General features: G+C 36.9%; 1 long non-coding RNA gene across 3 annotated transcripts in view; it reads right to left on the minus strand.

Annotated features, from left to right (window-relative positions):
• The window catches only part of LOC147356955 (uncharacterized), a 431,587-nt gene that overhangs the window by 212,926 nt on the left and 191,351 nt on the right, over positions 1–27,310 (minus strand). For 2 of the 3 annotated variants that reach the window (XR_015143676.1, XR_015143680.1), the window contains exon 4: positions 1,595–1,667. The exons of the other annotated variant lie outside the window; for it this stretch is intronic. This is a non-coding gene — a long non-coding RNA (uncharacterized LOC147356955). The remainder of the gene's footprint in view (positions 1–1,594; positions 1,668–27,310) is intronic. 3 annotated transcript variants of the gene reach the window in all.

Here is a 27,310-nt window from a genome sequence, read left to right on the forward strand (position 1 = left end):
AGTTCTTTACCACTAGCACCATCTGGGAAGCATAATTAAAAGCAACATTTAAAAAAATCATATCACTTGAGAAACAAAAGGGAGAAATTAGCAGCATGAGTGGTAAAATATTGCATTTAATAAACTTAAAAACCAGTCCTCAACTGTGATTTTAGAAATATAATCATTCTTTATATTCCAAATGTGGACTTTGCTTTCTAATTAAATTTTCTATAGTAAAAATGCGACTTTTAGAATTTATAACCAAAGGAACTAATTTATCATAGATTTAATAAGACAACAGTATTAATTTCACATAGTCTATTTAAACTTTCATCTCTGATATCTTTACCTATTGGCAGAAAATAAATACTAATTGTGTGGAATATGAAGATTAAAACGCTATCTATTTTGGAGCTACCAAAAATACCAAAATTGTGATTAACAGACTCCATTTAACAGACTAAAGAAATAAATACAAACATTTGAAAAGATTGCCATCAATATGTGACATTCCCAAATTATTTTCTGAACATTAATACATGCAGAGGAATAAGAATATTTAAATATGAACTCAAATGAGGTCAAATCCATATTAATGATACTAATGACACCCATTTAATAATCTATAGCTTAGAATACCTCATCGGAGAAGGCAATGGCACCCCACTCCAGTACTCTCGCCTGGAGAATCCCATGGGTGGAGGAGCCTGGTAGGCTGCAGTCCATGGGGTCGCTACAAGTCGGACACGACTGAGCGGCTTCAGTTTCACTTTTCACTTTCATGCATTGGGGAAGGAAATGGCAACCCACTCCAGTGTTCTTGCCTGGAGAATCCCAGGGACGGGGGAGCCTGGTGAGCTGCCATCTATGGGGTCGCACAGAGTCGGACACGACTGAAGTGACTTAGCAGTAGCAGTTAGCAGAATACCTCATGCCTAATTTATCCTTATTTAATTATACAGAGCCCCTGCAGTTTAATAAAATTTACTACAGCTTCACCTTGATTCTAGCCACCGTACTGGATGGTAGGAATGCAAAGATGAGTAACATAGTATAAAGTTTATCACTGAAGATATTACACCCCATAGGGGTTCCTGTGTAGGCAAACACATAAACCAATCATTTCAATATAACGTGCAAAATGTTCATGTAATCTTGCCTCACCTATCTCTAAAAACTAGCAAGACAGGTTTACAATGATGTAGTAAAACACCGGAGTCACATCTCTGTGTCTCCACTATATGTCTGAGTGTACTTCATAGTCTGAGGTTAGGTACTGAAATGCTCTCTCCATTGAAACCTACTTTAAAATACCAGTCTCTGGAAACCTGAGCTGATCTCCTGGAATAGATAAATGGGCATCATTCACATCATAATGTGATTCATTATAAGCTCCCTGTAAGTACGAGTTCCCAGAAATGTATTTAGGCTATATTCATAGAAAATTACTTTATACGGAGTTTTTGGAAGCAAATTTTTGGTAGAAAGTGAAAAGCAGAGTGTTAAAAGACACAGAAAAATGAATATCACCCCCGAAACAGATACAGGCTAACTCAAATTATGAAGTAAACTCACTGAAAAATCATGGTGCAATCCATAAAACTTCATTTACCTGTGTTATTCATATGTGTGTTTAGTGGCTCGACTCTTTGTGACTTCGTAGACTGTAGTCCGCCAGGGAGATTCTGCAGGCCAGAATACTGGAGTGAGTTGCCACGCACTATGCAGGGGATCCGCCCAACCCAGGGATCAAACCCAGGTCTCCCATACTGTAGGCAGATTCTTTACCATCTGAGCCACCAGGAAAACCTAAGAATATTGGCATGGGTAGCCTATCCCTTTTCCAGGGAAATTTTCTGACCCAGGAATTGAATTGGGGTCTCCTGCATTGCAGGCAGAATCTTTATCAGCTGAGCTACCAGGGAAGCCTATATTATTCATAAACATATCATTGTAAAATATACTATACACATTCTCTAAAAGATCATAGGATCCTGAAAGAAACAGTAACTATGCAACTTGGTCCATTAATTTATTTTTGCTAGCCAGTTTCAGATATATTTTCTTTTATTCTATTTGTTTGTCCTTTTTTCTAGGTGGCTATCTTGCCAAGAATTTGTAAAATAAGTTTTCAGGGTAATTAGACAGAAAAAATGATAGCTAGGTAGATAGATGGATAGACAATATCTAAATATATATACATATATAGTTTGATTAAAATGATGTTATATTTATTCACATGGACATCACCAGATGGTCAATACTGAAATCAGGCTGATTATATTCTTTGCAGCCAAATATCGAGAAGCTTTATACAGTCAGCAAAAACAAGACCAGGAGCTCACTGTGGCTCAGATCATGAACCTCTTACTGCAAAATTCAGACATAAATTGAAGAAAGTAGGGAAAACCACAAGGCCATTCAGGTATGACCTTGATCAAATCCCTTTCAATTATACAGTGAAACTGACAAATAGATTCAAGGGATTAGATCTGATAGACAGTCTGAAGAACAATGGATGGAGATTCATGACATTGTAGGAGGCAGTGATCAAAACCATCCTCAAAAAAAGAAATGCAAAAAGGCAAAATGGTTGTCTGAGGAGGTCTTACAAATAGCTGAGAAAAGAGCTCAAGACAAAGGAGGAAAGGAAAGACACCCATGTGAATGCAGAGTTCCAAAGAATAGCAAGGAGAGATAAGAAAGTCTTCCTCAGTGATCAGTGCAAAGAAATAGAGGAAAACAATAGAATGGGAAAGACTAGAAATCTCGTCAAGAAAATTAGAGATACCAAGGGAATATTTCATGCAAAGATGAGCACAATAAAGGACAGAAACAGTATGGACCTAAAAGAAGCAGAAGATATTAAGAAGAGGTGGCAAGAATACACAGAAGAACTATACATAAAAGATCTTAATGACCCAGATATCGTAGATAGTGTGATCACTCAACTAAAGCCAGGCATCCTGGAGTGTGAAGTCAAGTGGGCCTTAGGAAGTATCACTATGAACAAAGCTAGTGGAGGTGATGGAATTCCAGCTGAACTATTTCAAACCCTAGAAGATAATGCTGTTAAAGTGCTGCACTTAATATGCCAGCAAATTTGTGCAAGAGGTGACTCATTAGAAAAGACTCTGATACTGGGAAAGATTGAAAGCAAGAGAAGGGGGCAAAAGGTTGAGGTGGTTGGATGACATCACTGACTCAATGGACATGGGTTTGAGCAAGCTCTGGGAGATGGTGACAGAAAAGCCTGGCATGCAGCGGTCCATGGGTCACAGAGTTGGACACAATGGAGTCAGAACAACAACAACAATACTAAATGAGTTGATCTCTGAAATTTATTTTTAAATAGAACTACCCTAATTTTTATATATCTGATTGATTAATTTTCATAAGACCCAATTAGAGATGTTGGCTCATTCTTTTGTTTTATTTTAAAAGGTCTATTGTTTCTTTTTACTACTTTATATATGCTACAAAGATTTGCTTCCACGATTCAAATACATCTATAGAATAAATGTGGGAATGACTATTACTGGTTAATAGTATAAACAGCAAAAACTTAAATTGTAAATTTTGATCACAAAGCTTAATTTTTCTCTTCCGTGTCATGAGACTGAGTGTTTAGCAAAAATATAAATGAGGTGTCTGCTTAAATCTCTTCAAAACATGATTCAGACCAAACTTCACTTTAAGAAGAAGAAGAAGAAGAAAAAAAAAAAAAAGACTCAGATACCAAATGCAAAATCACAATCAGACATCTGAAAGTTTTTGATGAATATATCCTTTTAAAGTTGCTCATCATGTTATGTAAAGTAAAAGAATGTTTAAAATCATAGAAAAACAATGAATTACCTGGAAGGAAAATTAGGCTTTGACATAAAAGTAAAGGAAGGTTTGGAGGTTCTGGGAGAACCAGATAATTAATCGCTATGAAAGAAAGTCACTCAGTCGTGTCCGACTCTTAGTGACCTCATGGACTGTAGCCTACCAGGCTCTTCCATCCATGGGATTTTCCAGGCAAGAATACTGGAGTGGGTTGCCATTTCCTTCTCCAGGGAATCTTCCCGACCCAGGGATTGAACCTGGGTCTCCAGCATTGTAGGCAGATGCTTTACCATCTGAGCCACCAGGGAATCTCTATGAAAATATTTTCAAATAGGAAAGACTTGTACATATATTAACAAGTTATATGTAACTTAATCATAGACTTTATTAAACAGTTATTGAATATACTTATGCTTTTTGTTTTATAAATCCTGAAGTCAACAGCTTGACTATTTACTACTTTATATGTAATTACTGTAATTATTCTTTCTTTCACTTTTTTAAAATTAAAATTTCTAAAAAATTGATTGAGTTTCATGGGCTTTTATAAGTTGGCTATTTTATCTGTTAGACTTTAACTTCCTAAACTAAGTAGTCAGTTGCTGAGATTATTCTGAAATCTATAAACTCTCTTTATAGGTCTGTTCCCTGTAAACCTGGCTTAAAAACCAAATTACTGGGTGCAAAAATAAAACACCAATGCTTCTATTTTTGATTCCATGCATGACATTACATTCAAAAACACTTCAGTATGAAAATTGAATCAGGATGTTTATATAAAGGAAGTAGAGTCCATGTAATATGATTTCAGAGTTTTGAGATGCAATGTGAATTTAAAATAAATGGTGCCTGAGAAGCCCAAACTTTTTCTCCTTTTTTAGCATACAAGACTTGAGTGCCACCAGACATCATAAGGTACTTTTGTGAATTTTAGGAGGCAAATGAGACTTTGTGAACAGAAAATATACAACTTGCAGTTTTATTTCCCTCAGAAATCATAAGAGATTAAAAATTACTCTAAAAGCACACTCAGGTAAAATAGAAAATAGTTTATTATTTGTAACTACTACATACAAAAACACATCTTTCATTTCAGATATTTCAGGTATTTTTTGTTTCTTAAACTATGAATATATACTATTTTAGAAGTACAAATTGAGACTTTTCAGAAATTTACAGAATCCAAATGTCTTTGTCTTTATATATGTTTCATCAATTTCAAGCAGCCTGAGGAAAAAATCAAGTATGCTAGTATATGGTATGAAAAGCATCCTAAAATTCTGAGAATATTCACAGCTAATTGTTGTAGGCACTTTTTTCTTTTCTGCTGTATTCCAATATTTTGAGTTATTTCATTTTCATCCTGAGAAAAACAAAACATCTTTTTTTTTTTTTTTACCAATTGCCTAGATTTTTATTTCATTATACAGTAGGATTGATGACTTGGCATGCTAAAAGCTTCTCTTAAACACAACACAGAGGAAGAAATATTTTCTGAAAATGATTTTCCTAAGCAGATTCATTTTACAATTTAATTTCCATCAATGAGGTAAAGGTCAGTGTGAGCCTATAAGAAAGCTAATTTGCATGAGGTATGTATGAGGAATATGAAAATAATATAATGTGAAATATTCATAATTTAAGCTTTTAAGCCAACCTCAGGGCAAAAGCGTAATTATTAGAGGAAACAGCTCAACAATTACAACAAACTTTTTTTTTGATGATGTCAACTAACATACTTTCATCCTAAGAGACATAAAGACACAATCCTGTAGAGTAACAAATTCTTGGAATTTGCCTCCATATGTTCATTGGCTTTAGAAAATGTTTTATCATTTTCTAAATGATAAATGGTCAACTCTTAACACAATTCTCTATGTAGTTCTACTAATCAAGTAATTCTAAGCTGGCTTTGTTTATCCTGATTACCTCTCTGCACCTCACCAAACTTACACTAGTATTTTTTTAACCATGGCAACCAACATGTGCTTCTTTATAGCTATGTCCTGTGTTTATCTATTTGAATAGAATTCTTACTCAAATTGCACTCTGATTCAAGAGCGTGGCAGATATCTATTGATCTGTTGCTTCTTTATCTCAAAATCAAATGACTATAATATAAAGTGTCATAGAATTATCATATCAGGGTCACTTAACTGATCACTACTCTATTCCCTTTAAATTAAAATAACTAATAATCTTCTATGTTTCTTGATAAAGAAGTGTAATTTTCTTGAACTCTATTGAGCATGTGAGTTTATTAAAATTTTATAACAGATCTTATAAAATATTAATTCAGAAACATGATCCTATTTCTCCACTGACCTGAGTTTCTTGTTGTTGTTCAGTCACTCGGTCAAGTCCAACTCTGTGACCCAATGGACTGCAGCACGCCACGCTTCCCTGTCCTTCACTATCTCCCACAGTTCGCTCAAACTCATGTCCACTGGGTCAGTGATGCCACCCAACTATCTCATCCTCTGTCGCCCCCTTCTCCTCCTGCCTCAATCTTTCCCAGCATCAAGGTATTTTCCAATGAGTCATCTTTCTTTCATCAGGTGGCCAAAGTACTAGAGCTTCAGCATCAGTCCTTCCAGTGAATATTCAGGATTGATTTCCTTTAGGATTGACTGGTTTGATCTCTTTGCAGTCCAAGGGACTCTCAAGAGTCTTTTGCAGCACCACAGTTTGAAAGCATGTAGTAATTAGCCTCCAATTAAAAAAATAAATTAATTTAAAAAAGGAAAAAGAAAGTGTGAAATTGAAAACACACTGCATGGCCTATCCCGCTCCCAGTTTCTTCCTGGAGCATTTGGGTGTAAAACCTCTACAATCCCTCCATGCCTCCTGCAGCTTCCTCTCTCATCCCACGAGCACCCAGGCCTATGACAGCGACCCTGACATGGAGTCTGGATTCCCGGTACTTTGTTGGACTTTGCCACCTCTGCCCAGATGAATCGAGTGTTTGAGGAGGTAATCAGTCCTTGGGGGATGGGGGCCTGGGGATAAGAGACGGAGAAAAGACTCAGTCCTGGGGCTGCTTGAGAACCAGCCCCTGAGAACTGGAGAGGCCACTCCCAGGTTTCTACTGGAAGAACCAAAACCAAGCTTTGAGAGAAACAAAGTACCTCGTTGTATGATTTTTAGTTAACTTCTTTACCAAAAGGTCGAAGTCAGGTTATGTCATTAAATGAAACCTGGGTTACATGCTTTTCAGGCACTATTTTCTTTCTCAAGCACAACAGAGAGATTTTACCCAGTGTTGTTTGCTTCTATTTTAAGATTTTGTCCATTCTTTACCCTGGGTTTTCTTAGTCAATATAATGAAAATTTCGATAGCACTACAATGAACACTGCTAAACAGAAGTAACTGACAGAAGTTCTTTCCTGATTTGATTTTATACTTCTCCGAGATGGGTACCCTTCCAGAGAAGTTCTAACATAAAGCAGTAACAATGCTTGTTTAGTAAAGATATGTACTCATGTCCTCTTTGGTTTTCTATACTATTTTTTCCAGTAATCCTAAATGATAATCAAATTACTAATGACATTTTTGGGGGGCACACTAGCACAGCTTGAAGGGATCTTAGTTCCCCAACCAGGGATCGAAACCACCTCCCTTGTACTGGAAGCAGAGTCCTAACCTCTGGGCCACCAGGGATGTCCCACTGAATACATTTATTGAGGGTATAATATGTGTTAAGCACAGTGTTCTATCCTTGCCATTTAACAGTGTTTTGATTCTGACAAACAGCATAACCTCTTCGTGACTGTTTTCCAACTATAAATGAGGAGATAGTAATGTCCCTCCCTTACAGTTTCTGGAGGACGGAATGAGCTAATCTATTGAAAGAATTCAGACAGGGTCTGACACATAATAAGCACTCAATACATGTAGCTCTTGTTCCATGGAACAGGTCAATTTGCAAATAGCTGAATTATAGGTAGAATTGCTATCTTCTTTCCTTACTCCCATTCTTAAAAGGTGATCTCAGTGAAGAAAGGGTAAAAATATTTAAATGATGATTTCCTTGATTTTTGCCTTCATATGTGTGTGTGTGTGTGTCCCTATTTATTGTGGAAGGCAGAATTCTAAGATGGCCCCATGACTCTTGCTCCCTGGTGTACAGGTCTTCTAAAACTGTGTTGAATGTGAGTATAACTTGCACATGTAATGTGTACTGACTCCCTGGGTTGGGTTATGTTGCTGTTGTTTAGCCGCTAAGTTGTGTCTGAGTCTCTTGTGACCCCATGGACTGTAGCCCGCCAGGCTCCTCTGTCCACGGGATTTCCCCCGCAAGAATACTGGAGTGGGTTGCCATTTCTCTCTTCGAGGAATTTTTCCGACCCAGGGATTGAACCCATATCTCCTGCTTGGCAGGCAGATTCTTCACCACTGAGCCACCAGGGAAGCTGGATGGGGTTATATTATACAGCAAACTATGATGAAATAGTCACTCCTGTAGTCACACAATCCAGGCCAATACCATCATTTCAGCCATGTGACTCTGCACAAAGAACTCAGGTGAGCCCTACCCAGAGTCCATACCTACCGCTAAGTTTGTGGTAGTTTGTTATACAACAACAAAAACAGATACATTTTCTTTAAGCCTCTAAACCCTTTGCATGCACATCTTTCATGGCATTTATATAGTCCTCATCTGATACTCGGAGAAGGCAATGGCACCCCACTCCAGTACTCTTGCCTGGAAAATCCCATGGATGGAGGAGCCTGGTAGGCTGCAGTCCATGGGGCCGCAAAGAGTAGGACACGACTGAACGACTTCACTTTCACTTTTCACTTTCATGCATTGGAGAAGGAAACGGCAACCCACTCCAGTGTTCTTGCCTGGAGAATCCCAGGGATGGGGGAGCCTGGTGAGCTACCGTCTATGGGGTCACACAGAGTCAGACACGACTGAAGCAACTTACCAGCAGCAGCAGCAGCATCTGATACTAATGCAGCTATTAAATATTTATTGAACAACTATTATATATCATGAACATATAAGAACTGCTGGGGATACATAAACTGATAAATTAGACATGATCGACTACTTATTTTTAAAATGTTATGCCCCAAATTGACTAAATACATCAGACGATTTCACATCAGTGCAAAGTTCAATGGGACATTGATCTGACTGTACACTTTGCGGCAGACAAAGGAAGCAATAGATTTTTGGGGGCTATTTATTCAATGTTAGGTCATTTATTCCCACAGAGAAAATTCTTTTTGCAATGACATTTTTAGAGAGGAGATCTGTTTCATTTTTCACGAAGTTACCGTGAAAGAGTAACAAAGATTTTTAAAAAGCACCTTAAGCCTCTCAAAGGAAGCATGTTTAACAAATGTTAAACAAGATTACTATTAACAAAAGGCACTTATTTATAGAATCACTCTTATCTAAGTATATTTCCCTAGTGTTCTGTTTATTTAAGAACAGACAATTTTTAGTTTCTTCATCAGATTGAGTATCTTCCTCCATCTTTTAAAAACTGTTAGGCAATGATTATCCTAGAAATGGATATTAAAAGGGGGATGGGAGGGAGTTTCAAAAGGGAGGGGATATATGTATACCTGTTTCATGTTGAGATTTGACAGAAAACAGCAAAGTTCTATAAAGCAATTATCCTTCAATAAAAATTAAATTAATTTTATAAAAGACATTCTCACAAGTATCTTTTTAACCTTAATTTCAACAAGCATCAGACTCATAATTGATTGTGGTTTTGTCATTTCAATTAGTATAATAAATTAAAATACAGTCTTATATTTGACCTTAGCTTTAATCTTCACACTTAGAATTCCCAAGACAGATGTCAATTTGTAGTGTTGTCTAATCACTTTATTATTGTTTTACCAACAATTTCTGTAAGCCTCCAAAAGAGACAATTCATATATTGAAATTCTAATCTCCAGTTGCCAGCTACCATATACTTAGTGACTCCAGGATGCAAAAATCTCAGTCAGGTTGCAATTAGAGACAGAAAAAACCACTACAAATAAAGAACAGACACACACCTTTTCAAAAAAGTCCAATGGAACCTGACTAGGATTTGACTTGAAAAAGAATATTGGGAAAACACACTTTTCATATCACACATATATATACCCATCTGTCTTTAGCTTGAAGCAAAAAAGTAAAATGTCAATTAGAAGCTACTTATTGGTGCTATGGAGTGAATCTAAACCAGAAACCAGTTGACATTTCTAGAAACATCTACTGTAACTGTCACTTGCAGGTTAATGCATAGTAAAAAACAGTTTTATAAGTAGCTTTCATGACACTAAAAATCTGATCTTTTGAACAATTTCTTCATGTAGACTAAAATAACTAACTTTTGAAATAATTCTGTGATCTCTGGAAACAAAAAACAAATGTGAATTTAGGAAGCAAACATCTTTGATGTAAAGGCTTGCTTTTTTTCTGGTCTTTTTGAACATTTTCTTTCTTTACCCTGTGATGAAATTTTATCTCATCTATTATGAGACACACATTCAAGAAGGATGAGTAGGAGGTTAAAAGGTGGCAGCAGAGTAAAGGAATTCTCCTAAGGTTAATTCTGCCAAATCCAGGACCCTATAAAAAAGTGTTTACGAGACTCCCTGTATAGTAATTCTGGTAGTAATATACTAGCCACCATCACTCTGCCTGTTTACTTGTCTTTTCTTCCATGAAATTCAAGTTCCTTAAGGATATGAACCACTTGGCAAAATAGGAAAACATAACTAGTGTTGGAGTCGCTCATCCCCATGTTTTATGCTAGCCTTTCAGTTTCTATCTGTGTAATCACATTATTTGTCAAAAATTAACACTGGCTAAGCCAACTTCCTTTTTCTGTCGGAATAAGCAGGCGAGGGCTGCTCTGGAGGCTGAATAGCACATCTGTGGGCTAGACTCCTTTCATCTTTTTGCTTGATTTCCTTCTCGTTTGCCTTTGTCCCCAAGGTTGCAACAAGCTAAGCCTCTGATGTCTGCCTGCCCAACAAAAAGAAGAGGATGCATGAAGCATGCAAAGAGCTTCCTCCCAAGAACTAACTCCTCCTTTCTGGAAGGACACCCTCCCCAAGGACTTCTGTCTAATCACATCGGCTCTGCTCCCTAGCCACAGTGTGGGGGTACTGTAATTTCAATTTTATAATTTTAAGATGAATTATAAATGATATAATGTATATAAAAACCTGTCATGTGCCTGACTCACACTGATACAAAGTGAATATCAACTGCATGAATGAGTACACAGAATACATTTACTTAGAGAAAAAAAATATTTACTGAAGTACTGAGTTTTTTTCATGTGATAAAGGTAGGGGTGTCAAGATAGGGTATGTTGGTTTGTATTTCATTTATAAGTTGAGTGTTGAGACCTAAAAAGAGATTTTTTTTCAGTTGTACAGTTCATTGAGTAGCTTCTTCAATGTAATATGTGCATATTTCTATTTACTATAAAATATACTTTAACTTCCCTGGTGGTTCAGGTGGTAAAGAGTCTGCTTGCAATAACGCAGGAGACCCGGGTTCGATCCCTGGGTCGGGAAGATCCCCCGGAGAAGGAAATATCAACCCACTCCAGTATTCTTGCTTGGAGAATTTCATGGACAGAGGAGCCTGGCAGGCTATAGTCCATGGAGTGGCAAAGAGTCGGACATGACTGAGCAACTAACACTTTCTTTCACTTTCAATACTTTAACTATGTCAGCAGAACCATGTATATGTTTCACTGAGTGATTGGTAACTGAGTTAAAATGAACCACATCCAGATTGGGAGTGTGTCTCATGATGTCTATATTGAGAAGCTTGCACATTTGTTTATGAGAATATCTCATTTGTATAATATTTTATATACATGGTATTAATATATATTAGTGTGCTTATATATATTTAATTATTTGAATGGCAGTATCTTTTTTTTAGTTTAAAATGTGGATTCTATCCATTTCAACTTATCCTTTTTTTGTCTTTCAGAAATCATAAGTCAGAATAATTTAATATGTTTACCTAGTCCAGACGGACTCTAATAGACCAGTTAGATTGAAGAGACTAGACAAGAAGAACTCTTGACAGTAATGACCCGAACTCTCAGTTATATGCAAATTAATTTACTTAGTGAAGATAGTCTGAAATATTATGATAACAATTAAGACTGTTCTAATTATCTGTCCAGGTTACTTTCCCAACCCCAGATTCAGAGTAAGAAATGGCAGCCCACTCCAATATTCAAGCCTGGAAAGCTATCAATATCAGGTAAAACTGTACCCTCAAAGCAGTGAGTTACCAAGTGTAAAATAAATCATTCTTGTTGTACATCTAACATTGGCTTTGATGCATCATTTCCCTCAATTAGTTTCTCTGCTTTGCACTTTAGTTCTTTAGTGACAAGTATGGTTTTGAGCTTATAACTATTATGGCATTTGAATTCCCTTCCTCAAGTACACAGGAGTGTGGAGTGGTTATGAGCATAGCAACCAGAGGACAATGAAGCAAACTTAAAATCTCTGCTTCAAAACATATTGTTATGTGAACTTGCCCAAGTCATTAACTGCTGTTTACTCATAAATTTTCTCATCTGTAAAATGAAAATAATTATTCCTACATCATTTACTTTTTAGATTTTTAAAATCAAAATGTAGTTGGTTTACAATATTATATTAATTCCAGATATTCAACATAGTGATTTAGTATTTTATAGATTATACTCCATTTAAAGTTGCTGTAAAATATTGACTATACTCCCTGTGCTATACAATATGTCCTTGTATCTAATTTATTTTATACATAGTAGGTGTGCCTCTTAATCTTCTACCCCTACATTGATCCTCCCCTTTCCCCTCCCCACTGATAACCACTAGCTTGTTTTCTATATTTGTCAGCCTATTTCTGCTTTGTTAAATACATTCTTGTTATTTTTCAGATTCCACATATAAGTGATGACATGGAGTATGTTTCTTTCTCTGTTTGACTTATTTCACTAAACATAAAACCACCCCAGTCCATCTGTCCATTTACGTTGTTGAAAATGGCAAAATTTCATTCAAAATGGCTGATATTCCATTGTGTGTGTTTATATATGTAACATACACACATATACACACACATGCATACCACATATTATTTATCCATTCCATCTGTTGATGGGACACATAGGTGGCTTCCATATCCTGGCATTCCTAAAAAATGCTGTCATGAATACTGGGGTATATGTATCTTTCTGAATTAATATTTTTGTGTTCTTCTAATATACACCACAGCAGAAATATCAATAACCTCAGATATACAGATAACACCACCCTTATGGCAGAAAGTGAAGAGGAACTAAAAAGCCTCTTGATAAAAGTGAAAGAGGATAGTGAAAAAGTCGGCTTAAAGCTCAACATTCAGAAAATGAAGATCATGGCATCTGATCCCATCACTTCATGGCAAATAGATGGGGAAACAGTGGAAACAGTGTCAGACTTTATTTTGGGGGGCTCCAAAATCACTGCAGATGGTGATTGCAGCCATGAAATTAAAAGATGCTACTTCTTGGAAGGAAAGTTATGACCAATCTAGACAGCATATTAAAAAGCAGAGATATCACTTTGCCAACAAAGATACATCTAGCAAGGCTATGGTTTTTCCAGTGGTCATGTATAGATGTGAGAGCTGGACTGTGAAGAAAGCTGAGCGGTGAAGAATTGATGCTTTTGAAATGTGGTGTTGGAGAAGACTCTTGAGAGGCCCTTGGACTGCAAGGAGATCCAACCAGTACATCCTAAAGGAGATCAGTCCTGGGTGTTCATTGGAAGGACTGATGCTAGAGCTGAAACTCTGATACTTTGGCCACCTCATGAGAAGAGTTGACTCATTGGAAAAGACCCTGATGCTTGGAGGGATTGGGGGCAGGAGAAGAAGGGGATGACAGAGGATGAGATGGCTGGATGGCATCACTGACTCAATGGCTGGATGGCATCACTGACTCGATGGACGTGAGTCTGAGTGAACTCCAGGAGTTGGTGATGGACAGGGAGGCCTGGCATGCTGCGATTCTTGGGGTCGCAAAGAGTCGGACACAACTGAGCGACTGAAGTGAACTGAAATGAATATACACCCACTAGCAGAGTTTCTAGATCATGTGGTAGTTCTATTTTTAGTTTTCTGAGGAATATTCTTAATTCATTTAATTGCTTGGTAAAGTAAATGAGAGAAGACATTTATCCAATTAATATTTGCTTGCTGCTACTGCTGCTAAGTCACTTCAGTTGTGTCCAACTCTGTGAGACCCCAGAGATGGCAGCCCACCAGGCTCCCCCGTCCCTGAGATTCTCTAGGCAAGCACACTGGAGTGGGTTGCCATTTCCTTCTCCAATGCATGAAAGTGAAAATTGAAAGTGAAATCGTTCAGTCATGTCCATGTCCTTCGAGGCTCCTCTGTCCATGGGATTCTCCAGGCAAGAGTACTGGAGTGGGTTGCCATTGGCTTCTCTGAATATTTGCTTAATATCCTATTTTAAAGGTTCATAGTATTTACTTAGAACAAAGATACTCTTTAATTTTATTGTCAAGAAAAATTTTTGTCTGGCTTATTCTGCATCTCACAGTTTCTTTCTGTGTACTGGTGGAATTCTTTTCCAGCCTTATCTCAACACTGCTGCTGCTGCTGCTAAGTCACTTCAGTCGTGTCCGACTCTGTGCGACCCCATAGAAGGCAGCCCACTAGGCTCCGCCATCCCTGGGATTCTCCAGGCAAGATATCTCAACACTACTCTTGGCTAAATACTCCCTGACTCTGAACTGAGAATTGTGCAGTCCTTTACGCATATTCAGTACTTTTTATTCCCCAAAGATTTGCTCATAAGTTTTTTGAGACTCCCCCAATCTCTTTTCTTTTGAAGAAGCATTAGATATCCGTCAGGATAAATACAGTCATCTTCTCACATTTTAAGTATTGAATATTGGAAATGCTCTACATTCTAAAACACATAGATCACATTCTGATGGAATTATTCTCTATACATATTTATGATTATTTATATTACATTCTGTTATCCTCTCCATATAAAAGTCACACTGAAGATTCTAACTATGGTTGATTTACTTTGGACCCAACATAGGGTCTCATACATAGCAAAAACTGAAAAGTTTCCACGAACAAATGAATGTCTGGGCAGAGAAGCAGAAAGTGACATTTTCAATAATTAACATTAAAAATCATTTTAAATATCCACTCTTGTTTTAACTGCTTTAAGGTGATGGTAGTTGAAATGAGATTAGAAGTCAGATCCAAACTCAAACTCAGAGTTTTTCCAACTACAATGTCCCCTGCTCATTATTTTCCTAATCAAAATGACAAATGAAAAGTACAAAGTTTGAGACTTTTAAAGCTATAGTTAGAACATTGATGAAAGAGCTTATTTACATAAAATGTAAATTGTTAATTTTATCTAAAATATTTTTAGCCTTCAAATTATAGAAGAAATAGAACCAGAACTTTTTTTTAAAAGGGGGAAAAGTAACAGGTAATTTCATATGCATTGTCATATATCAGCCCCAACATACTTTGCTTTTGGAGCTTTTATAATGTGGGGGTGTTTGGTGTTCTCATTTGTATCCTGCCCAAACAGCTGCCATTCACCACCTGCCGCGCAAAACCCACTCACACTTTTAAAAGACTCTAGAATTATGTAAAAGGAGGCTTCTTCCAAATCAGCAACCCGTACTTCAAATGTCACCCACACCTTTGCTTGGCATCAAAAAAAGTATCACAGTGTGAAGGTAAATAACACGAAGATTTATTTCTTACTCCCTTCAAACCCACAAAATCTTTCACATGCTAGCATAATATATCTTGAATTATGCTGAAGAGTTAGCGAGTGAAATGGGCACAGGAGAAAAACGTGTTCAAGAAGTTATCTGTATTTTTATAGCCTTGTCTACCTTGAAGCCAAGTTGTTAATCCACAGAAGACATTAAAAAGACCATAATTTGGGGACTGATGCCAGCTCTGAGGGGAGACCCTGGTGCTGGCAGCTTCACAATGCTCGCCCTGTTGGAGCCAAGCTTATACTTAGATTCACATGCAAGCTTACCTCAGAGATATTGTGGGTTTGGTTCCAGACCACTGTAGTCAAGTGAATATTACTATAAAGGGAGTCACAGGGTTCTGGTTTTTTTGGGGTGTATAAAATTTCTGTTTACACCATTTTGTAGTATATTAGGTGTGCAGTAGCTTTATAGCTAAAAAAAATGCACATTGCTTAATTAAAATATGATGCTGCTGGGAAATAGCATTAATTGATTTGCTCAAGGAATGGCTATCACAAACCTTCAGTTTGTATTAAAAAAAAAAAAAAAAGCACAGATTCCGGGAAGTGCAATAAAGCAAAGCACAACAGAACAAGGTGTGCCTGTGAACACTGGGACACTTCTGCGCCCTCAGCTCCTTAAAACTGGAGGAGGAACGGGCTGTGCAAGTTCCGGGTTCAGCTTGGGTATGCTGTCCAAGACAGAACAGCACATGTTTTTAGGAGCACAGAGGGACTCTTATCTTTCATACTTATGATACTAGCACTTCTTCAAGGGATGTGTATGTCTCAGAGAGAAAAAAGACAAAAGGCAGTCAGTTAAAGAAGGGTTCATGTGTAAGACACATTGGTAGTTTATTTTAATAATCATACACACACATATATGCACAGTTTGGATAAGTCTGAGGTTTTTATAAGAATAACATTATAAGAGCAGGATGGCTCAGCATAAAGTGGCTGCCCTGATTCAGTTTCAGTACAAACACATTGTTACTGATCTGTCACTGTCCCCATACAAAAGGCAACACACTTGCAGCTTAGAAAGCTAATGGAAATCTATTTCCTGTCATGTTGCAGCATAAAATTGTAGTATGAGATAATTTAAGAGGAAGATTTTCTTCCTAGAATTTCAACTTTCTGAAATGTATCAATTCTGTCTCTGCAATTTCTAAAGTTCTATTTGTGCAAACATTGACTCATCCCACCAAGGAATTTTTATATGGTTGCTAAAAGTATCAGGAAGCATATTAAATCACTTAAGTCCTGCCGAAGGGAAAAGTAATAACCAAGAAGAGAGTTAATTCTGAAAAGTAATTTCTTAGCAAATAATCTAATTACCTTTTACAATAGCAAAGGAAGGAACACACTGTTTTCTTTCATTTCAAATATGCTAATAGGTACAAACTGTTGAACAATAAAGATTTAATACTTTCAATCAAAGAAGATTTATTTTTAATCTAAGAGGAAGTGATCTGAGCCATAAAATATGATAGGAATGACTAAACAAAGAATGCATAAAACATAGGCCTAGGCCTTGTGCACTTTGAAGGTTATTGCCAAAACAAGACTCACAAAATATGCTCAATGCATTGGGTGGCACATATTATAAAGGTTGAACCATATGTGACTTCAGGATTGAGGAGGTGGTAGTTTTTGTTTAGATTAGATCTGATTATATTAGATCTGATAGACAGAGTGCCTGAAGAACTATGGATGGAGGTTCCTGACATTATAGAGGAGGCAGGGATCAAAACCACCTCAAGGAAAAGAAATGCAAAAAGGCCAAATGGCTGTCTAAGGAGGCCTTGCAAATAGCTAAGAAAAGAAGAGAAGCTAAAGGCAACAGAGAAAAGGAATGATATACCCATTTGAAAACAGAATTCCAAAGAATAGCAAAGAGAGATAAGAAAGTCTTCCTCAGAGATGAATGCAAAGAAATAGAGGAAAACAATAGAATGGAAAAGATGAGAGATCTCTTCAAGAAAATTAGAGATACCAAGGGAATATTTCATGCAAAGATGGGCACAATAAAGGACAAAAATGGTATGGACTTAACAGAAGCAGAAGATATTCAGAAGAGGTGGCAAGAATACACAGAAGCACTGTACAAAAAAAGATCTTCACGACCCAGATAACCACAATAGAGTGATCAATCACCTAGAGCCAGACATTCTGGAATGCAAAGTCAAGTGGGCCTTAGGAAGCATGACTACAAACAAAGCTAGTGGAGGTGATGGAATGCCAGTTGAGCTATTTCAAATCCTAAAAGATGATGCTATGAAAGTGCTACACTCAATATACCAGCTTGGAAAATTTAGCAGTGGCCACAGGACTAGAAAAGGTCAGCTTTTATTCCAATCACAAAGAAAAGCAATGCAAAAGAATGCTCAAACTACTGCACAATTGCACTCATCTCATACAGTAGCAGAGTAATGTTCAAAATACTCCAAGCCAGGCTTCAACAGTACATGAAGCATGAACTTGCAGATGTTCAAGCTAGATTTAGAAAAGGCAGAGGAACCAGAGATCAAATTGTCAACATCCGCTGGATCATTGAAAAAGCAAGAGAGTTCCAGAAAAACATCTATTTCTGCTTTATTGACTATGCCAAAGCCTTTGACTATGTGGATTACAACAAACTCTGGAAAATTCTTAAATAGATGGGAATACCAGACAACCTGACCTGCCTCTTGATAAATCTATATGCAGATCAGGAAGCAACAGTTAGAACTGGACATGGAACAACAGACTGGTTCCAAATAGGGAAAGGAGTATATCAAGGATGTATCTTGTCACCCTGTTTATTTAACTTATATGCAGAGTACATCATGAGAAACACTGGGCTGGATGAAGCACAAGCTGAAATCAAGATTGCTGGGAGAAATATCAATAACCTCAGATATGCAGATGACACCACCCTTATGGCAGAAAGCAAAGAACTGAAGATACTCTTGATGAAAGTCAAAGAGAGGAGAGTGAAAAAGTTGGCTTAAAACTCGACATTCAGAAAACTAAAATCATGGCATCTGGTCCCATCACTTCATGGGAAATAGATGGGGAAACAGTGGAAACAGTGAGAGACTTTATTTTTCTTGGGCGCCAAAATCACTGCAGATGGTGACTGCAGCCATGAATTTAAAAGACGCTTACTCCTTGGAAGAAAATTTATGACCAACTTAGACAGCATATTAAAAAGCAGAAACATTACTTTGCCAACAAAGGTCCATCTAGTCAAGACTATGGTTTTTCCAGTAGTCATGTATGGACATGAGAGTTGGACTATAAAGAAAGCTGAGTGCTGAAGAATTGATGCTTTTGAACTGTGGTGTTGGTGAAGACTCTTGAGAGTCCCTCGGACTGCAAGGAAATCCAATCAGTTAATCCTAAAGGAAATCAGTCCTCAATATTCATTGGAAGGACTGATGCAGAAGCTGAAACTCCCGTACTTTGGCCACCTGTTTCGATTGGAAAAGACCCTGATACTGGGAAAGATTAAGGGTGGGAGGAGAAGGGGCGACAGAGGATGAGATGGTTGGATGGCATCACCGACTCAATAGACCTGAGTTTGAGTAAATTTCGGGAGCTGGTGATGGACAGGGAGGCCTGGCCTGCTGCGGTTCATGGAGTCACAAAGAATTGGACATGACTGAGCTACTGAACTGAACTGAAGTGTTTGTTTTGTTTCTGTGTTCTTTTATCTGCCAAGTATTTTGTATCATTCTCTATGCTTACTGTTTATCATGTGCACTGAGAGCAATTATATTCTATTTCTGCCATAAAAGTTTCAATATTTCAAAACCAAGGTGAAAGTGGAAAACCATGGTAAGTCAAAACTATCAAGAAGATTAAAGGATGCATAACAATGGAAAGTCAAGAAAAACAGATGAAAATAGGCTACTGCCTTCAGTTTTTAGATAATCATCACAGGTATAAGGCTTTGCGACAACAACAAAAAAGAGAGGTTCAAGTTATTACTGGGTGAATGCAGATGATCATTAAATTGCCTGCCTTCCTTATTCTAGGTTCACAGTTATCTGCTCTTGGAATCTCTCTTCACTGTGGCAATCACAACTTATACCTGACACAGTAACTTGAAAATCCTAAGCAAGATGGTTGTACAAAGTGATATTTTTAAATTTGTCTTGAACAGCCTCTGGGTATTACAATACAGCCATCAGTATCATCTTTGCTTGAAGACTAGATGCATAAGAAACTTCCTTTCAGGTCTGTTTCAAAAGCAAGGTGGCAGTGAGACATTTTGTATAACGAGCAGGATAGTGAGGTGGAAATGAGTGAGGTGGAAAGGGGCATTCAGACTGTAAGGAAAAGATAGCCCAAGTCCAGATGTATGAAAGTGCTTCCCCTAGCCTGAAAATGGCTGGTATTTTGGATCATCTCCTACACGAAGCAGGAGATGAAGATGGAAATTTGTGAGGAGAGCTTTGAAGACAATGTGGCTGGAAAGAGACTTAGGGAAAGATTGTTAATGGATTCAATGGCTTCATCTGTTAAGTTGGTGGCTGTGGAAATACCAGAACAACACTCACCTGGTGAATGAATGAATCATCACTGACATTTCATCTATGGAGATCTGGTGATCCCTCAGTAGGAACCAGAGCATTTGCTGCTTGGTACCAGATCCTGCCCAAGAATACACTGAAAACCATGATTGGTATAGCTCCAAACATGAAGACAGGAATGCTGGGGTTCCTTTGCAAAAATTACTGCAGAAGTTAATGCATAAGAAATTCCACAGCATGATATTTTAGACTTCCCTTTAGAGAATTTGAAACAATCTGGGTGTTAGTAACTATAAGAATGGATTGTGAGCTTCTTTAATGAACTAAAGCTTAAAAGTTTGGTTAAAAAACAGTGTTTTCTTGAAAAGTAGATTTTTAGCATTATACTTTCATATCATCAATAGTTTAACAGATATCTGGGGCCTTTACTACTATTAGGTATTCTTCAAGATGCTCAAATTCAACAGCAAAAAATAAAGTCATAGTATTTCACAGAGGTTAGAGTGAGCCTGGGATAACAGATGTATCAGACTATTAATTATAATAAATTCTGATAAATGGATGGTGTCATACCAATCAACAATATAAAATCACCTGATGTTTGAGGGCGGCAGGGACAAACTTCTAAGGAAGTAACATTTAATCATTATTCACTGCCCTCTGGAAAAGAGAGAAGGAGGTTAGCATAGAAGAGAGATGTATTTCAGGAAAAAAGAGAAACTACTGCAAAGATCAAAAATAATCAGTATTGATGATTATTGAGAAATTTTATATGAGAAATATTATATGAGAAATTGGAACACTTCTACACTGCTGCTGGAAATGTAAAATGGCTCCCTGTCTTTAGAAAAAATGCCTGACAGTTTCTTAAAAGGTGAAATAGAGTTACCACATGACTCAGCAGTTCCACTGAAAATTATCATTCATGAGAACTGAAAATACATGTCCACACATAATCTTAGGCACCAATGTTCACAGCAGCACTGTTCATAACTAAAAAGTGGAAACAATCTAGAAGTTCATCAGTTGATAATCAGATAAATAAAAGTGATTAATATCCATGCAATGGATATTTTGTCAACAAAAAGAAATGGACTCTTCATTTATGCTACAACATAGATGAATAGTGAAACTATTAGGCTAAATGAAGTCAGTCAGTCAGTTCAGTTCCTCCGTCGTGTCCAACTCTTTGCGACCCCATGAACCGCAGCTCACCAGGCCTCCCTGTCCATCACCAACTCTTGGAGTTCACCCAAACTCATGTCCATTGAGTCGGTGATGCCATCCAACCATCTCATCCTCTGTCGTCCCCTTCTCCTCCTGCCCTCAATCTCACCCAGCATCAGGGTCTTTTCAAATGAGTCAGCTCTTCGCATTAGGTGACCAAAATATTGCAGTTTCAGCTTCAACATCAGTCCTTCCAATGAACACCCAGGACTGATTTCCTTTAGGATGGATTGGTTGGATCTCCTTGCGGTCCAAGGGACTCTCAAGAGTCTTCTCCAACACCACAATTCAAAAGCATCAATTCTTCAGTGCTCAGCTTTCTTTATAGTCCAACTCTCACATCCATACATGACCACTGGAAAAACCATAGCCTTGACTAGACAGACCTCTGTTGACGAAGTAATGTCTCTGCTTTTCAATATGCTGTCTAGGTTGGTCATAATTTTCCTTCCAAAGAATATATGTCTTTTAAATGAAAAGACAAAAACACAAATCATAACTGTATGAGTCCATGTATGGCATGTCCACAGTAGACAAATCCAACTAGTGGGTGTTTTTGTTTGGGATTTTTTATTTTTTTGGCATGCTACATGGCTTGCAGGATCTCGGTTCCCCGACCAGGGATTGAACCTGGGCCCTGGTAGTGAAAGCGCTGAGTCCGAACCACTGCTCTGCCAGGGAATTCCCAGTGAAGATGTTCTTAATTTGATTGTCTTGATGACAACACAATTCTGTGAATATACTCAAAGTCATTGAATTGTACAATTTAAATGGGTGAATCGTATGGTATGTGAGTAATGCCTCAACAAAATACTGAAGCTATTGCAAAGCCTAGGGTGCAGGTTAAAAAATATTATTCTCTTAAGAAACATTAGTCCTTCAAGAAAAATCCAGTATACTTCAGTGTAGACTACGTGGAGATGAATGCTAAGTGATTACACTAGAGATGATGTAAACAAGGGTTAGATATTTCTAGAATTACAAGACATGTTAAGAACTTAGGCTGGTATTAAAGAAAACAGATTAGAGAAAAATAAGATAAGAGACAAAGAGATCATTAAAATCCTATAGTAGCAATCCAGGAAAATGATGGTGAACTGGTCTGAGGTATTGGCAGTGGAGACAGAAAGAAATGGGTGGATTAGAGAACAATTTAGTCTCAGATACAGTGAAGCTTGTTCATTCCTCAGAAGGCACGGTAAGAAATATAGAACAGGGCCAGACTGTGCTTTGGATGGCTAGTTAGATAGATATTAATGTAATTCATGAAAATTAAAAATTGAGACGATTAAGGCTTTGTGAGGCTGGGTAAAAGGAAGTTACAACATTGCACATACGTACAGACACCCATTAAATAGCCAAATATTTAGGTGGAGTGAGAAACATGTGCTCTGCATCTTTGCAGAGCACATTGACTTGAAGCACATTAAACTTATAAAGTTGGAGGAGGTCATGGCAATCCACTCCAGTGTTCTTGCCTGGAGAATCCCCATGGACCGAGGAGTCTCATAGGCTACAGTCCTTGGGGCCACAAAGAATCGGATATGACCAAATGACCAAGTACACACAAGCACAAACTTATAAAATACTTGTAAAAAGGGCTTCCTACGTGGTGCTAGTGATAAAGAACCCTCCTGCCAATGCATGAGATATAAAAGACTTGGGTTTGATCCCTGGATAGGGAAGATCCCCTGGAGAAGGGCACAGCAACCCACTCCAGTATTCATGTCTGGAAAATCCATGAACAGAGGAGCCTGGTGGGCTACATTCCATGGGGTCACAAAGAGTCGGACATGACTGAAGCAACTCAGCCCACGCTTATTAAAAAAAAAAAAAATCATGTTTATGCAATGTCACTTTTCACAAGAACAAATGTATTAAAGTTTTCTATTTCTCAACATCATTTTGTATTATTCTTTACAAATAAATCATATAATCAAACTTTTTCTTCTAGTTTGAAAGCATACTGTAAATGCAATTTCTAAAATTAATTTTGTTGGATACACAACACTCTGTAAATCACATCATAAATTAATATCGACATATACAAAGAAGAGGCTTTCCATGTGGTGCTAGTGGTAAAGAACCCACCTGCCAACACAGGAGACATGAGAGATGTGGGTCCGATCCCTGCATCAGGAAGATCCCCTGGAGGAAGGCATAGCAACCTACTTCAGTATTCTTGACTGGAGAATCCCATGGACAGATGAGCATGGCAAGCTATAGTCCATAGGGTTGCAAAGAGTCAGACACGACTAAAGTCACTTAGCAGGCATGCATACAAAGTAGGCAGAAGTAAGTATTCAATATCTGATATCCATATGCATTTTAATACCATTTGTTTTCCTATAAATCTAACACATATCTATTCAGAATTTTATTCATCTGAAATAATATAAGAACTCTATGTCCACTTAATTAAAATATTGAGTGTAAAATTCTAGTAAGGCATATTAATAAATTTTTTTTCTTATTCAGATCTTCATTAATTTTATTAGTAACAAAATAATAGTGGGAAAATTTTTTCCATGTTTAGATTTAAATCAGTATGTTGTAACTAATTTCTGAGTCAGTGCATTTGGTATTAAAGTATTGATTCTACTCTCTTGATAGGTATGGATAACCAAATATAATACTGTATTTTAGAAAAAAAAAGAGTCTTTGAATAAAATTTTAATAATGGGGTCTTTCTATTAGATGACTGACATTCAAGAAAGACTATGAAACAGATCACCAGTCCAGGTTCGATGCATGAGACAGGGCGCTCAGGGCTGGTGCACTGGGATGACCCAGAGGGATGGGATGGGGAGGGAGGTGGGAGGGGGGTTCAGGATGGGGAACACATGTACACCCATGGCTGATTCATATCAATGTATGGCAAAAACCACTACAATATTGTAAAGTAATTAGCCTCCAACTAAAATAAATAAATTTTTTAAAAAAACATGATTAATTACATTAAGTGATAGTGATTTTCTAAAAATAAGACAACAGAAACTTAAGTACCAAAAGATACAGACTGTTATACCTAGAATTGATAAATAACAAGATCCTACTATAAACCACAGGGAACTATATTCAATGTCCTGTGATAATTTATAATGGAAAAGAATATGAAAAAGAATATACATATATGTATAACTGAATTATTCTGCTGTACAGTAGAAATTAACACACTGTAAATCAACTATACTTCAATAAAACAAATTAAAAAATAACAAAAATTGTCTTTTAAGGTTTTCTTATTTTTTTAACTATCATAAGCATATTTACACTTATTTTATCTCACATTTAATTCTGTAGGGGTGTTGCTTATTTATATGCTGGATTTTAGGTCCATTATGCAATAATGTTGAAGTAGGTAATTCACTAAACATCTGAGAACATTTGGAAAAGATAGATACAGTGCAAAAATCATCTGCCTGAAGTCATGGAAAAGCCTAACAAGGTAGTAAATATTATGCGGTTAAGATTCATGAAAAAAAGAAAACCTAGAGAGATAAGTTTGACACTTTGGGGTCTTTTTCCTGTATGAACTTCAAGTCTGGCTTTTCTCAAATACTAAGTAGCATTTTTCATACATTTAAGGATCTATAGGGTAGAAACGGAGTCTAGGACACTAGTGGAGGAGATGCTTGATAAGCCAGTCTCACAGTTAGCATGCAGAAGGCATATGCCCAGTAGTAAGGGGTAAGTGTGAGCTAGAAACAAGTGAACCCTAGCTTCTATATGTCTCAACCCCAGAAGCTGAATTAAGACCATCTGAAATTACCAGCCTTTTGCGCTCAAATTAGAAGAAAAATAAATCCTCCCTAGGGGTAGAAAACAGCATCTTAACTTTCAAATTATCTTGACAATTTTTGATATAAACTTCCCATAACTCAATTAAAAAAATAACTAGAAACTTGAAAAGATAATAATGGATCAATAAATAGCAGAAAAAAATCAATGGAAATAAACCAACAAATGACACAGAAAATTAAGATACTGGACACAAACTTTTATAATTATTTTTCAACATGCTCCAAAAGATAAAAAACTATAAGGGCAGAAAATTTTAAATTATGAATATCAAATGAAAATTCTAGGGCTAAAAGAAAAATTGAAAAAAGTGAACATTCATGGGTAGATTTAACAGCAGATTAAACACAGATGAAGACAAAATTATTAACCTGAAAGGTAAATCAGAAGAATATATCCTGATTGAAAGTTGAAGAGACAAAAAAAATGGGGAAAAAAGGTGGAGAATAAAGAATATAGTAACATGTTCTAATGTTTATTTGAAATACAAGAAGAAGGGGACAGAGCAAACAAGAGAGAGAAAATTTTTGAAGTGATAACAACTGAGAATTTTCCAAAGCTAAGTAAAGTTGATAGTTCTGTATGTCACAAACCAGAATCATTTAAAAAATCAACCTAATTTTGTCATACTAGAACTGTTGAAATCAAAGACAAAGAAAAAAATCTAAATAAAAAAAATGAAGGTAAAAAATGTGAACACCCACATATCCTTCAGTAAAGCACCACACCGGCAGCTAATTACTGAACAGAAATAAAGTAAACTAGAGGTTAAAGAGGAGCAATATTCTCAAAGTCTTAAAGTAAATAAGTAAATAACAAGCTATACTCAGGAAAAAGTTCTATTAAAAAAAAAAGAATAAAAATGGAATACAAATATATTTGGGCAAACAAAAACTGAGACAAACCAACAATTCAATGTAATACAAAAATTAATAAATATTCTCCAGAGATGAAAATTGACCTCAAATAAGTCTTTCATAAAAAGTAACTCAAAATGGGTCACAGAACTAAATATTAAATCCCAAATTATTAAAGCCTAAAAGATAACACAGAGAAAGTACATGATCTTAAGATAGGCTATGACTTTCAGATAGAACTGAAGGCATAATCCATGAAAGAAATAATTAAGTTGAACTTCATTAAAATGTAAAATTTCTGTTCTCAAGGCATTTGTCAAAGAATGAGAAGAAAAGGCACTGATTGAGAGAAAATGTTTGCAGAAAGATATCTTATTTAAAAATTGCTAATATTTTTATTGCAAATAACTCACAAAACTCAACAATAAAAAAATGACCAATCCAATTCAAAAATGAGCAAAAGTTCTCAACAGACAACTCACCAAATAGATAGAGATGACAAATAAGCATATGGAAACATGTTCTACATCATATGTCATCAAGGAATTGCAAAGTACAACAATGAGATACTACTACATACTTAATTGTATGCTCAGTCGCTCAGTCATTTCTGTCTCTTTGGGGCCCCATGGACTGTAGACCACCAGGCTCTGCTGCCCATGGAATTTTCCAGGCAAAAGTACTAGAGTTGGGTACCATTTCCTACACCAGGGGAGTCTTCCAGACCCAGGGATTAAACCCACGTTTCTTGCATCTCCTGCACTGGCAGGCAGATTCTTTATCATCACCTGACAGACTTCATTTTCTTGGGCTCCAAAATCACTGCAGATGGTGACTGAAGTCATGAAATTAAAAGACGCTTGCTCCTTGGAAGAAAAACTGTGATAAACCTAGACAACATATTAAAAAGCAGAGACATTACTTTGCAAACAAAGGTCTGTCTAGTTAAAGCTATGGTTTTTCCAGTAGTCATGTATGGATGTGAGAGTTGAACCATAAAGAAAGATGAGTGTTGAAGAATTGATGTTTTTGAACTGTGGTGTTGGAGAAGACTCTTGACAGTCCTTTGGACAGCAAGGAGATCAAGCCAGTCAATCTAAAGGAAATCAGTTCTGAATATTCATTGGAAGGACTGATGCTAAAGCTGAAGCTTCAATACTATGGCCACATGATGTGAAGAACTGACTCACTGAAAAAGACCTTGATGCTGGGAAAGATTGAAGACAGGAGGAGAAGGGGATAACAGAGGATAAGACGGTTGGATGGCATCACTGACTCGATGGACATGAGTTTGAGTGAGCTCTGGG

Source organism: Bos grunniens, chromosome 16 (assembly GCF_055505025.1).
Source record: "Bos grunniens cultivar Pamir isolate PY7600 chromosome 16, Bosgru_T2T1.0, whole genome shotgun sequence".
Lineage (NCBI taxonomy): Eukaryota > Metazoa > Chordata > Mammalia > Artiodactyla > Bovidae > Bos > Bos grunniens.